Genomic DNA, 13,017 nt, shown 5'->3' with positions numbered 1-13,017 from the left:
AGAAAACGAAAGCTCGGAAAGATTCGGTGCGAGAGAAGGTGGTGTGTGTGTGTGTATTTCTCTGTGCGAAAATCGCCTCAAAGAGAAAAAAAATTCGAATAGAAGGAGAACACTCTCTATTCGATATACAATATATATGTATGTATGTATGTACGAGCGTTTTATGCATCTCGCCAAAGTGCCAAACTTCGTTCGTCGTATCATGTTCGAGCTAAGACTCACGCAAGACATCCGTGTAACGATCGTCCGGTTTTTAACGTCCGTCCTCTTTTTCTCCTACAGCCGTTTCTCTTCTCTCGACGATTCCAGCGGTTCCCGGTACGGGAACTCACGCAAGTGAAAAAGCGAGCGAGACGTACCGTCGGGTGGGTGTGTGTGTTCGGGGACTGGACGACCGGCGCGACGTTAGGATGCGCGGTCCAGCGATAGACGACGAAGAGGCATGGGATGACCAACACTCTCTTTTCTCTATTCTCGAAGCGTCGAATTGCCATAAAAAAAAAATCACACGCGCGCACGACATAGTCGTACGCGCGTGTATACCTCGTCTCTCTCAAAGTTTTTTTCTCGAGCCTCGCCAAAGGGGATCGTCTTCTTCCTCGTCTACGATCTCTCCGACGACGACGACCGTACGAACAACTTCGTAACGGACTCACATGCGCATCTTCCTCGGGTACAGAAACGCTGCGGAAAACACCTCGAGCTTGTAGTTACAGCAGCACCCGTGTATAGCCGATCTTAGACACACGCTAGTTCGCACACGCGTTACATATATAATATGTAAGATTTCCGACGAACGTGGCTTTTCGGGAGCCAGGCGCGCGGGCAGAGAGATACACGACGACGGGGAAAATTCGTCCCGATACGAGTACGTGTACTCTCCGATCTCCGCGCGACGCTGGGGATCATACCTCCCTAAGTCGTCAGAGCGCTCGAAGAAATCTCGCGTGTGCGTTCCCGGATCTACGGCTGATACTTTCGGGGCTTGTAAAAAAGCACAGAGCGTGTAAAACGCAACGACGACCCATCGATGCGACGGTCCTCGTTGTTGTCAGTCGCTTTCGCGAAGAGACGGAGTGGGCATTCGATCCCTGGGGCTGTACGAGAGTCTTAAGAAAAGACGGTAGATTATGGCAAAGTTTCGCACGCCATCGAGTTTAGGTTTTTTTTTTGGTTCTCTCTTCTCTCCTCTCTCGACCGAGTTCCCATATTTGCTTTCTCTCTCAGTCTCGCCAAATATAATATTCTTTTAAGACGACGTCGGGGGCGCGGACCTTCGTGCGTCGAACACCGGCAAACGTAGCATATATCGCCTGATATGAAAAAAAAATCGGTCACGAGGAGAACACTACGAGTATATACGTTCGATAACCGATACACGAAGCGGTGCATAAGCGGGCGGTCGCCCTCGTAAGGACGACTCACGACGCCGCGAGCACTCACGCAGGTCCGTGACCGGTTCTCTCCGCTCTTATTCGTATCCCTTCGTATACCTTCGTCCGACTCTGAAACGTTCTCTTATAATTTTTAAGAAGAACGACGGCGGGTTGTCAAGGCAAGAAGGGACAGAGAGAGACAGAGGTAGAGTTTCGTAGTCTCCCGTGAACACGATAGATTATATATCGAGCATGCGTACGACTTGCACGGTCTCTGCACGACCGCGACGAACGCCGACGAGCGTCCAACAATCGCTCGTACGTCGCGTATGTTCTCTCCGTCCGCTCTTATTCGTATCCTCGTTCTTGTACCTTCGTCCGACTCTGAAACGTTCTCTTATATAAAGAAGAACGACGGCGGGTTGTTAAGGCAAGAAGGGACAGAGAGAGACAGATACGGAGAGTAACGATACGCAACGCAAGCAGTCTTAGGTTTACGTGAGCAACCCTCAGCCAGGCGTGGTCCAGGAATTGTATCCGTGGACCGCAATGTGCGTTCGAAATGTCGATGTTCATGTGTCCTGCAGTTCACACGTTGACGCGCAATTAGCTGCGTTCTTCATCGACCCACGAGCCAAGTGATCCACCGTTCAGGGTAATCTTTTATAAATTTACAACAGTTCAATACTCAAATGTACTCTTCTCGGTTCTAGCGAAGCCGAGTTCCGTCACGTTCGACCAACGGGAATCGAACGCGCAGAAGTCGCCATAGGATTGACGACACAAAAACGTTCGAAAAAAAAAGAAAACGACGAACGCGCGAAGATACGCGCGTTCGCCGGCCGGGCGTAAAGTACATTATGATATATAACAACCATCGAGATCGAAGCTCCGTTCGTCAGGAAACGACGGGGATATATACACCCGATTCTGAATCCTCTGTACAGCACACGATCTCGCGAACGAGTAAGCACGGTGGCTAGCCCATGTTATATATGTGTTTGATTCTACTCTCTCGTCCAATTATTCAAGAAACAGCGCGCGTGCATCTCTCCATCGTTCGGGTGATAGTAAAGATTCGATGGGATTCGCGCGGCCGTCCGCCTCGAGCGGTCTTTCGTCCCAATATCCAGAAGCAGAGTTTGAAAAACTCTAGCGACGGCACGGGTGTCCGACTCACGACATCGAGGTTTCGAAGCCGGCGATCCCCTCCGAACGGATGGCGACCACGCGACCGACTGAAAGCATGAAAAATCGACGAAAGATAGAACACATCTCCGTTCGGGTGGTGTTTTTTCTTTAAAAAAAAAAAAAAAAACAAAAATTCGATGGGACTCGCAGCCATCGTCCTCGCGCGGTCTTTCGTCCCGATATCCAGAAGCAGAGTTTGAAAAACTCTAGCGACGGCACGGGTGTCCGACTCACGACAACGAGGATAGACAGCCGGTCCCCTCCGAACGGGTTATGCGATGATAAACTCGATGAAACTTTAGTCTCGTTCAGGTAGTGTGTGTCTTGTAAATCAAAAATTCGATGGGACACGCATCCATCGTCCTCGCGCGGTCTTTCGTCCCAACATCCAGAAGCAGAGTTTGAAAAACTCTAGCGACGGCACGGGTGTCCGACTCACGACAACGAGGATAGACAGCCGGTCCCCTCTGAACGGTATATTATATATGAGATGATAGACGACAAACTGGATGAAACTTTAAGTCTCGTTCAGGTAGTGTGTAAATCAAAAATTCGATGGGACTCGCATCCGTCGTCCTCGCGCGGTCTTTCGTCCCGATATCCAGAAGCAGAGTTTGAAAAACTCTAGCGACGGCACGGGTGTCCGACTCACGACAACGAGGAAAGACAGCCGGTCCCCTCTGAACGGTATATTATATGAAACTTTAAGTCTCGTTCAGGTAGTGTGTAAGTCAAAAATTCGATGGGACTCGCATCCGTCGTCCTCGCGCGGTCTTTCGTCCCGATATCCAGAAGCAGAGTTTGAAAAACTCTAGCGACGGCACGGGTGTCCGACTCACGACAACGAGGATAGACAGCCGGTCCCCTCTGAACGGTATATTATATATGCGATGATAGACGACAAACTGGATGAAACTTTAAGTCTCGTTCAGGTAGTGTGTAAATAAAAAATTCGATGGGACTCGCATCCGTCGTCCTCGCGCGGTCTTTCGTCCCGATATCCAGAAGCAGAGTTTGAAAAACTCTAGCGACGGCACGGGTGTCCGACTCACGACAACGAGGAAAGACAGCCGGTCCCCTCTGAACGGTATATTATATGAAACTTTAAGTCTCGTTCAGGTAGTGTGTAAGTCAAAAATTCGATGGGACTCGCATCCGTCGTCCTCGCGCGGTCTTTCGTCCCGATATCCAGAAGCAGAGTTTGAAAAACTCTAGCGACGGCACGGGTGTCCGACTCACGACAACGAGGATAGACAGCCGGTCCCCTCTGAACGGTATATAATATGAAACTTTAAGTCTCGTTCAGGTAGTGTGTAAGTCAAAAATTCGATGGGACTCGCATCCGTCGTCCTCGCGCGGTCTTTCGTCCCGATATCCAGAAGCAGAGTTTGAAAAACTCTAGCGACGGCACGGGTGTCCGACTCACGACAACGAGGATAGACAGCCGGTCCCCTCTGAACGGTATATAATATACATTATGCGACGGTAGACGATCAACTAGACGAAACTTTAGTCTCGTTCAGGTGGTGTAAAAAAAATTCGATGGGATACGCACGCACGGCTGTCGTCGTCCTCGAGCGGTCTTTCGTCCCAATATCCAGAAGCAGAGTTTGAAAAACTCTAGCGACGGCACGGGTGTCCGACTCACGACATCGAGGCTTCGAAGCCGGCGGCGTTCCCCTCTGAACGAACTTCGGCTAGACTAGTTACGAATCGTTGCTACACATCGTCTTCATCGTCGTCGTCGTCGACATCGACATCATCATCATATCATCATCATCATCATCATCATCATCATCGGTCATCGTCGCATAGCGGGCCAACATCCACGCGATGCGTCTTCGTTCTAGGTTACCCGATCCACGAGTATGTTACACGTGGTTTCGTTATTTCGAACGAAACGACATACGAAGAGCACACGCCCTTTGGGTAGGAAGCACGTTTCGAGAACGACGAGAGTTTCGATGAAAGAGACGAGAGAAGTCGACGCAGAAGGTATCCATGGATCTTCGAAGAGAACCTTCGAAGATGTATATCGGTATCCTTTCGCTCTGCGCGACTCGCTACAAGTTCTTTCGCTCTCGTCGACTCGTTCTAGACGCTTCGTTCGATCCCAAAGAGGAGTCTTCGATATGTCCCGTTGCTAGGAGGAGAACAAACGCAACACAGACCACGAAACATAGAAGAGAATAGGCGAGCATGATCACTCCGACACGAGGCACTTTAGAGATTTTCTTATTAGTTTGCATGGACTTTTATATTTCGTTTGTACGGTTTCCACGATGCAAATACGAAATACGAGATCGTGACGGCGGGTCTTTCTGTGTACGGCCTCTCGCAGGCGCCACGACTGCATTTCTCTTTACACCTGGTTTCCATCGTAATTTTTTCGTTTGATATCGAGCCTTAACTTTTGTTGGCTCTTTCGAAGCTAGAGTTCCCTTTTATTAGAATTTCATATATATATATATTATATGTTATATGTTTTATTCGGAGACGGCGGGTCTTTCTGTTTACGACCTCACGCAGGCGCCTCGAATAAGTTTCATTCGCATTTCGTTTTTATACTTGTATATATATATCTCTTCATCCCGATGATCGAGAGAGAGTGCCACCTTCTCTTCGTATAATTCCGTAGCTGGAGGGTCGTCTCCTCCTTAAGAATATTTCTATTCGTGCCAACGGAGGTTGCCAAGCTCCCTGGCGTTTTCGTTTGTTAAAGTATATAGCTTGTTAATACGTCGTATATACTTTCGTCGATACAGGAGGAGTACGGCTCCTTACCGACCATTGTGATATATATTTCATAGTTTTTATATGTGTTCAAGTCAAATTCTTTTGGTATCGTATCGTTAATGATCCTTCCGCAGGTTCACCTACGGAAACCTTGTTACGACTTTTACTTCCTCTAAATGATCAAGTTTGGTCATCTTCCCGGTAACATCGGCAATGCTTATCACATTGGCCGCGCACCAGTCCGAAGACCTCACTAAATCATTCAATCGGTAGTAGCGACGGGCGGTGTGTACAAAGGGCAGGGACGTAATCAACGCGAGCTTATGACTCGCGCTTACTGGGAATTCCTCGTTCATGGGGAATAATTGCAAGCCCCAATCCCTAGCACGAAGGAGGTTCAGCGGGTTACCCGGGCCTTTCGGCCAGGGAAAACACGCTGATTCCTTCAGTGTAGCGCGCGTGCGGCCCAGAACATCTAAGGGCATCACAGACCTGTTATTGCTCAATCTCGTGCGGCTAGAAGCCGCCTGTTCCTCTAAGAAGATTTGTTTGTACGTTGGTAGTAAAAACCCACCGACCGAAGCCGGGGGCCTTCGAGATACCATAAGTTACGTCTATTTAGCAGGCTAGAGTCTCGTTCGTTATCGGAATTAACCAGACAAATCGCTCCACCAACTAAGAACGGCCATGCACCACCACCCACCGAATCAAGAAAGAGCTATCAATCTGTCAATCCTTCCGGTGTCCGGGCCTGGTGAGGTTTCCCGTGTTGAGTCAAATTAAGCCGCAGGCTCCACTCCTGGTGGTGCCCTTCCGTCAATTCCTTTAAGTTTCAGCTTTGCAACCATACTTCCCCCGGAACCCAAAAGCTTTGGTTTCCCGGAAGCTGCCCGCCGAGTCATCGGAGGAACTTCGGCGGATCGCTGGCTGGCATCGTTTATGGTTAGAACTAGGGCGGTATCTGATCGCCTTCGAACCTCTAACTTTCGTTCTTGATTAATGAAAACATTTTTGGCAAATGCTTTCGCTTCTGTCCGTCTTGCGACGATCCAAGAATTTCACCTCTAACGTCGCAATACGAATGCCCCCATCTGTCCCTATTAATCATTACCTCGGGGCTCCGAAAACCAACAAAATAGAACCGAGGTCCTATTCCATTATTCCATGCACACAGTATTCAGGCGAAGGTAGCCTGCTTTAAGCACTCTAATTTGTTCAAAGTAAACGTATCGGCCCACCTCGACACTCAGTGAAGAGCACCGCGATGGGATATTAGTTGGACCGCCCGCGAGGAGCTAAGCCCACCGATAGGACGTACCACATAATGCCAGTTAAACACCGCGAGCGGTGAACCGACACTGTGACACACAGATTCAACTACGAGCTTTTTAACCGCAACAACTTTAATATACGCTATTGGAGCTGGAATTACCGCGGCTGCTGGCACCAGACTTGCCCTCCAATTGGTCCTCGTTAAAGGATTTAAAGTGTACTCATTCCGATTACGGGGCCTCGGATGAGTCCCGTATCGTTATTTTTCGTCACTACCTCCCCGTGCCGGGAGTGGGTAATTTGCGCGCCTGCTGCCTTCCTTGGATGTGGTAGCTGTTTCTCAGGCTCCCTCTCCGGAATCGAACCCTGATTCCCCGTTACCCGTTACAACCATGGTAGGCGCAGAACCTACCATCGACAGTTGATAAGGCAGACATTTGAAAGATGCGTCGCCGGTGCTAGATGACCATGCGATCAGCACAAAGTTATTCAGAGTCACCAAAACAAACGATGGACGGACAGACGAGCCATCCGCCACCGATTGGTTTTGATCTAATAAAAGCATTCCTACCATCTCTGGTCGGAATCTGTTTGCATGTATTAGCTCTAGAATTACCACAGTTATCCAAGTAAATGTAGGTATGATCTAAGAAACCATAACTGATTTAATGAGCCATTCGCGGTTTCACCTTAATGCGGCATGTACTGAGACATGCATGGCTTAATCTTTGAGACAAGCATATGACTACTGGCAGGATCAACCAGGGATCTTATTCGTATAACAATTCTTATAAATTTCGTTTAAGTTCTCTTCGTGTCGTAGGTGGGACGTAAGCACCGTACGACGAGACTTTTCGTTCTTAAGATAGATATATCTATAAAATATATCTCCTAGCGACGTTCGAGATACACCCATAGTTCAGTAATAATCTTCGAACGCCGCTCGCAGCCACTTTGTAATTCTCAACTCCACCTCCTCTCTTCTCTCTCTCTCTTTCTCATAGTCTTATATAAAATGTTTAGAATCGTACTTCTAAAGGAACATTTCCATAATGCTGTCTTCGTGTAAAAAGACTTATTAGAATATCTTAGCGGTAAAGCACGTATACGCACCTCACGCTGAACGAACAAGCGCGTATCCCAGTGCGTCGCGCTGGACATACCGTAAGAATATTCTTTCAATCGGTAGAACATTTTCGGCAGAAGACATACTACGCAAAGATAGTACGCTCCTACCGCCTCATCGGATACTTCTGCGAAAGCAGAAGTTTTTATAGAAAGCAGACGGTTATACTCTTTTGAATGAATCGATGCTCAGTTAGTACAAGCACACACGCATCTAACAATTTTTGTTAGAATACGTACACACAGGTCACCAGCTTCCCGACTCAGGGGAACCTTGCCACGATATTTGGTCATTACGTCCAGGACAGCGACCCGCGGCGCAGCAGTGTAGAGAAAAAACCAGAACGAGAACGGAGGAACAGTCGAGAAATAGCGTAAAATACACTAAGACTCGAGGAGCGGTGACTGAATTCTCAACCGAGGCCGTAGAATAGCCACGCGCTCAACGCTGTTCCGACCGAACCGTCCGGCTCGACGTCTCTCTTATAGATACGAAAGCGCCAGCCGGAAGGCCGGCGCCGGCCGGGCTAGCGGCCGCGCGCTTACGGTGCAAAACCTCCGTAGCAACGTACCGTTCGGAAGGGACGCTGGAACTTAGTCTCGCGAACGCTCGATCACTACTATACAAAGCCAATATCCAACCATCGAAATACATTACCAGACGTTTTATTAACATAATAGAAATGCATTTTTACCAAAAAATTAATTTTTTTTTTCACCGAAAAATTGCATCAGTAAACATACTCTTTTATCGAATACGGACAAAAAATAAGTTTATAATCAATTACAATACGTTAAAATAAGTAGAAATATGCAAAAAAATATATACCTTGTAACGTTAATTAACGAAAAAATTAGAAAAATATCCCAGTCGTGTCAGTTCGACGAACGCTAATTTTTTGAAAAAATCGATAAAAATGTTTAATCCCGACGTATTTAATAGAGATAGAACGATTCCCGTAAAAAAATTTATACCTTGTAACGCTTTTTAACGAATAAACTCGAAAAAACTTTTTCGCCCTCGGAATTTTTCTAAGTCCCAACGTACCGGCTCGGAATTTTTCTATGTTCCAACGACCGGTCGTGTCGGTCCAAACGTTTTTATATCCGTCTGCCGACGATATAAACGCTTAATCCCGACGTATTTTATCGAGTTATAACGATTTCTTGAAAAATATTCGTACGTTATAACGCTTTTTAACGAATTAATCGAAAAAGAGTGTTCGGTCCGAAAATTTTCTAAGTACGAACGACCGGCCGCATAGGTCCGTTTTTAAAAATCGTTCTCGGACGGAAATAAACCATTAATCCCGACGTATTTCGTCGAGTTACGTCGATTTATGCAAAAAAATTCATACCTTGTAACGCTTTTTAACGAATAAACTCGAAAAAACTTTTTCGCCCTCGGAATTTTTCTAAGTCCCAACGTACCGGCTCGGAATTTTTCTATGTTCCAACGACCGGTCGTGTCGGTCCAAACGTTTTTATATCCGTCTGCCGACGATATAAACGCTTAATCCCGACGTATTTTATCGAGTTATAACGATTTCTTGAAAAATATTCGTACGTTATAACGCTTTTTAACGAATTAATCGAAAAAGAGTGTTCGGTCCGAAAATTTTCTAAGTACGAACGACCGGCCGCATAGGTCCGTTTTTAAAAATCGTTCTCGGACGGAAATAAACCATTAATCCCGACGTATTTCGTCGAGTTACGTCGATTTATGCAAAAAAATTCATACCTTGTAACGCTTTTTAACGAATAAACTCGAAAAAACTTTTTCGCCCTCGGAATTTTTCTAAGTCCCAACGTACCGGCTCGGAATTTTTCTATGTTCCAACGACCGGTCGTGTCGGTCCAAACGTTTTTATATCCGTCTGCCGACGATATAAACGCTTAATCCCGACGTATTTTATCGAGTTATAACGATTTCTTGAAAAATATTCGTACGTTATAACGCTTTTTAACGAATTAATCGAAAAAGAGTGTTCGGTCCGAAAATTTTCTAAGTACGAACGACCGGCCGCATAGGTCCGTTTTTAAAAATCGTTCTCGGACGGAAATAAACCATTAATCCCGACGTATTTCGTCGAGTTACGTCGATTTATGCAAAAAAATTCATACCTTGTAACGCTTTTTAACGAATAAACTCGAAAAAACTTTTTCGCCCTCGGAATTTTTCTAAGTCCCAACGTACCGGCTCGGAATTTTTCTATGTTCCAACGACCGGTCGTGTCGGTCCAAACGTTTTTATATCCGTCTGCCGACGATATAAACGCTTAATCCCGACGTATTTTATCGAGTTATAACGATTTCTTGAAAAATATTCGTACGTTATAACGCTTTTTAACGAATTAATCGAAAAAGAGTGTTCGGTCCGAAAATTTTCTAAGTACGAACGACCGGCCGCATAGGTCCGTTTTTAAAAATCGTTCTCGGACGGAAATAAACCATTAATCCCGACGTATTTCGTCGAGTTACGTCGATTTATGCAAAAAAATTCATACCTTGTAACGCTTTTTAACGAATAAACTCGAAAAAACTTTTTCGCCCTCGGAATTTTTCTAAGTCCCAACGTACCGGCTCGGAATTTTTCTATGTTCCAACGACCGGTCGTGTCGGTCCAAACGTTTTTATATCCGTCTGCCGACGATATAAACGCTTAATCCCGACGTATTTTATCGAGTTATAACGATTTCTTGAAAAATATTCGTACGTTATAACGCTTTTTAACGAATTAATCGAAAAAGAGTGTTCGGTCCGAAAATTTTCTAAGTACGAACGACCGGCCGCATAGGTCCGTTTTTAAAAATCGTTCTCGGACGGAAATAAACCATTAATCCCGACGTATTTCGTCGAGTTACGTCGATTTATGCAAAAAAATTCATACCTTGTAACGCTTTTTAACGAATAAACTCGAAAAAACTTTTTCGCCCTCGGAATTTTTCTAAGTCCCAACGTACCGGCTCGGAATTTTTCTATGTTCCAACGACCGGTCGTGTCGGTCCAAACGTTTTTATATCCGTCTGCCGACGATATAAACGCTTAATCCCGACGTATTTTATCGAGTTATAACGATTTCTTGAAAAATATTCGTACGTTATAACGCTTTTTAACGAATTAATCGAAAAAGAGTGTTCGGTCCGAAAATTTTCTAAGTACGAACGACCGGCCGCATAGGTCCGTTTTTAAAAATCGTTCTCGGACGGAAATAAACCATTAATCCCGACGTATTTCGTCGAGTTACGTCGATTTATGCAAAAAAATTCATACCTTGTAACGCTTTTTAACGAATAAACTCGAAAAAACTTTTTCGCCCTCGGAATTTTTCTAAGTCCCAACGTACCGGCTCGGAATTTTTCTATGTTCCAACGACCGGTCGTGTCGGTCCAAACGTTTTTATATCCGTCTGCCGACGATATAAACGCTTAATCCCGACGTATTTTATCGAGTTATAACGATTTCTTGAAAAATATTCGTACGTTATAACGCTTTTTAACGAATTAATCGAAAAAGAGTGTTCGGTCCGAAAATTTTCTAAGTACGAACGACCGGCCGCATAGGTCCGTTTTTAAAAATCGTTCTCGGACGGAAATAAACCATTAATCCCGACGTATTTCGTCGAGTTACGTCGATTTATGCAAAAAAATTCATACCTTGTAACGCTTTTTAACGAATAAACTCGAAAAAACTTTTTCGCCCTCGGAATTTTTCTAAGTCCCAACGTACCGGCTCGGAATTTTTCTATGTTCCAACGACCGGTCGTGTCGGTCCAAACGTTTTTATATCCGTCTGCCGACGATATAAACGCTTAATCCCGACGTATTTTATCGAGTTATAACGATTTCTTGAAAAATATTCGTACGTTATAACGCTTTTTAACGAATTAATCGAAAAAGAGTGTTCGGTCCGAAAATTTTCCAAGTACGAACGACCGGCCGCATAGGTCCGTTTTTAAAAATCGTTCTCGGACGGAAATAAACCATTAATCCCGACGTATTTCGTCGAGTTACGTCGATTTATGCAAAAAAATTCATACCTTGTAACGCTTTTTAACGAATAAACTCGAAAAAACTTTTTCGCCCTCGGAATTTTTCTAAGTCCCAACGTACCGGCTCGGAATTTTTCTATGTTCCAACGACCGGTCGTGTCGGTCCAAACGTTTTTATATCCGTCTGCCGACGATATAAACGCTTAATCCCGACGTATTTTATCGAGTTATAACGATTTCTTGAAAAATATTCGTACGTTATAACACTTTTTAACGAGTTATTTGGAGGGGATCTTTCGGCCTTTTCGTAGCGGTGCGAAAAAATTCTAAGTTCCAACGTCCCAGTCACGTTGGTCCGGAGGATGAAATTTTTCAAAAAAATAAAGTGAAATCGCTACTTTCGACTAGATTTCGTCGAAACGTAACGATTTCACGCAAAATTTCGATACGTTATAACGCTTTTTAGCGAGTTATTTCGAGTTGAACTTTCGGTACTTTCGTAACGGGGCGAAAAAATTCTAAGTTCCAACGTCCCGGTCACGTTGGTCCGGAGGATGAAATTTTTTAAAAAAATAAAGTGAAATCGCTACTTTCGACTAGATTTCGTCGAAACGTAACGATTTCACGCAAAATTTCGATACGTTATAACGCTTTTTAGCGAGTTATTTCGAGTTGAACTTTCGGTACTTTCGTAACGGGGCGAAAAAATTCTAAGTTCCAACGTCCCGGTCAGGTTGGTCCGGAGGACGAAATTTTTTAAAAAAATAAAGTGAAATCGCTACTTTCGACTAGATTTCGTCGAAACGTAACGATTTCACGCAAAATTTCGATACGTTATAACGCTTTTTAGCGAGTTATTTCGAGTTGAACTTTCGGTACTTTCGTAACGGGGCGAAAAAATTCTAAGTTCCAACGTCCCGGTCACGTTGGTCCGGAGGATGAAATTTTTTAAAAAAATAAAGTGAAATCGCTACTTTCGACTAGATTTCGTCGAAACGTAACGATTTCACGCAAAATTTCGATACGTTATAACGCTTTTTAGCGAGTTATTTCGAGTTGAACTTTCGGTACTTTCGTAACGGGGCGAAAAAATTCTAAGTTCCAACGTCCCGGTCACGTTGGTCCGGAGGATGAAATTTTTTAAAAAAATAAAGTGAAATCGCTACTTTCGACTAGATTTCGTCGAAACGTAACGATTTCACGCAAAATTTCGATACGTTATAACGCTTTTTAGCGAGTTATTTCGAGTTGAACTTTCGGTACTTTCGTAACGGGGCGAAAAAATTCTAAGTTCCAACGTCCCGGTCACGTTGGTCCGGAGGATGA

At 44.9% G+C, this 13,017-nt stretch overlaps 1 long non-coding RNA gene and 2 other non-coding genes across 3 annotated transcripts in view; 1 reads left to right on the top strand and 2 right to left on the bottom strand.

Annotated features, from left to right (window-relative positions):
* Positions 1-1,879: 1,879 nt before the first annotated feature.
* Positions 1,880-2,034, bottom strand: LOC126877055 (5.8S ribosomal RNA). Its single transcript, XR_007694717.1, has one exon. It is a non-coding gene; the product is annotated as a 5.8S ribosomal RNA (ribosomal RNA).
* A 1,263-nt stretch (positions 2,035-3,297) lies between these two features.
* LOC126877048 (uncharacterized) overlaps positions 3,298-13,017 on the top strand; it is a 150,231-nt gene continuing 140,511 nt past the window's right edge. Inside the window, exon 1 of the long non-coding RNA XR_007694710.1 lies at positions 3,298-3,680. This is a non-coding gene — a long non-coding RNA (uncharacterized LOC126877048). The remainder of the gene's footprint in view (positions 3,681-13,017) is intronic.
* LOC126877066 (small subunit ribosomal RNA) lies at positions 5,421-7,343 on the bottom strand. The gene has a single exon (XR_007694728.1). It is a non-coding gene; the product is annotated as a small subunit ribosomal RNA (ribosomal RNA).

Source organism: Bombus huntii, unplaced genomic scaffold (assembly GCF_024542735.1).
Source record: "Bombus huntii isolate Logan2020A unplaced genomic scaffold, iyBomHunt1.1 ctg00000114.1, whole genome shotgun sequence".
NCBI lineage: Eukaryota > Metazoa > Arthropoda > Insecta > Hymenoptera > Apidae > Bombus > Bombus huntii.
Note: the sequence above shows the minus strand (reverse complement) of the source record. Positions and strands in the feature narration are given on the sequence as shown.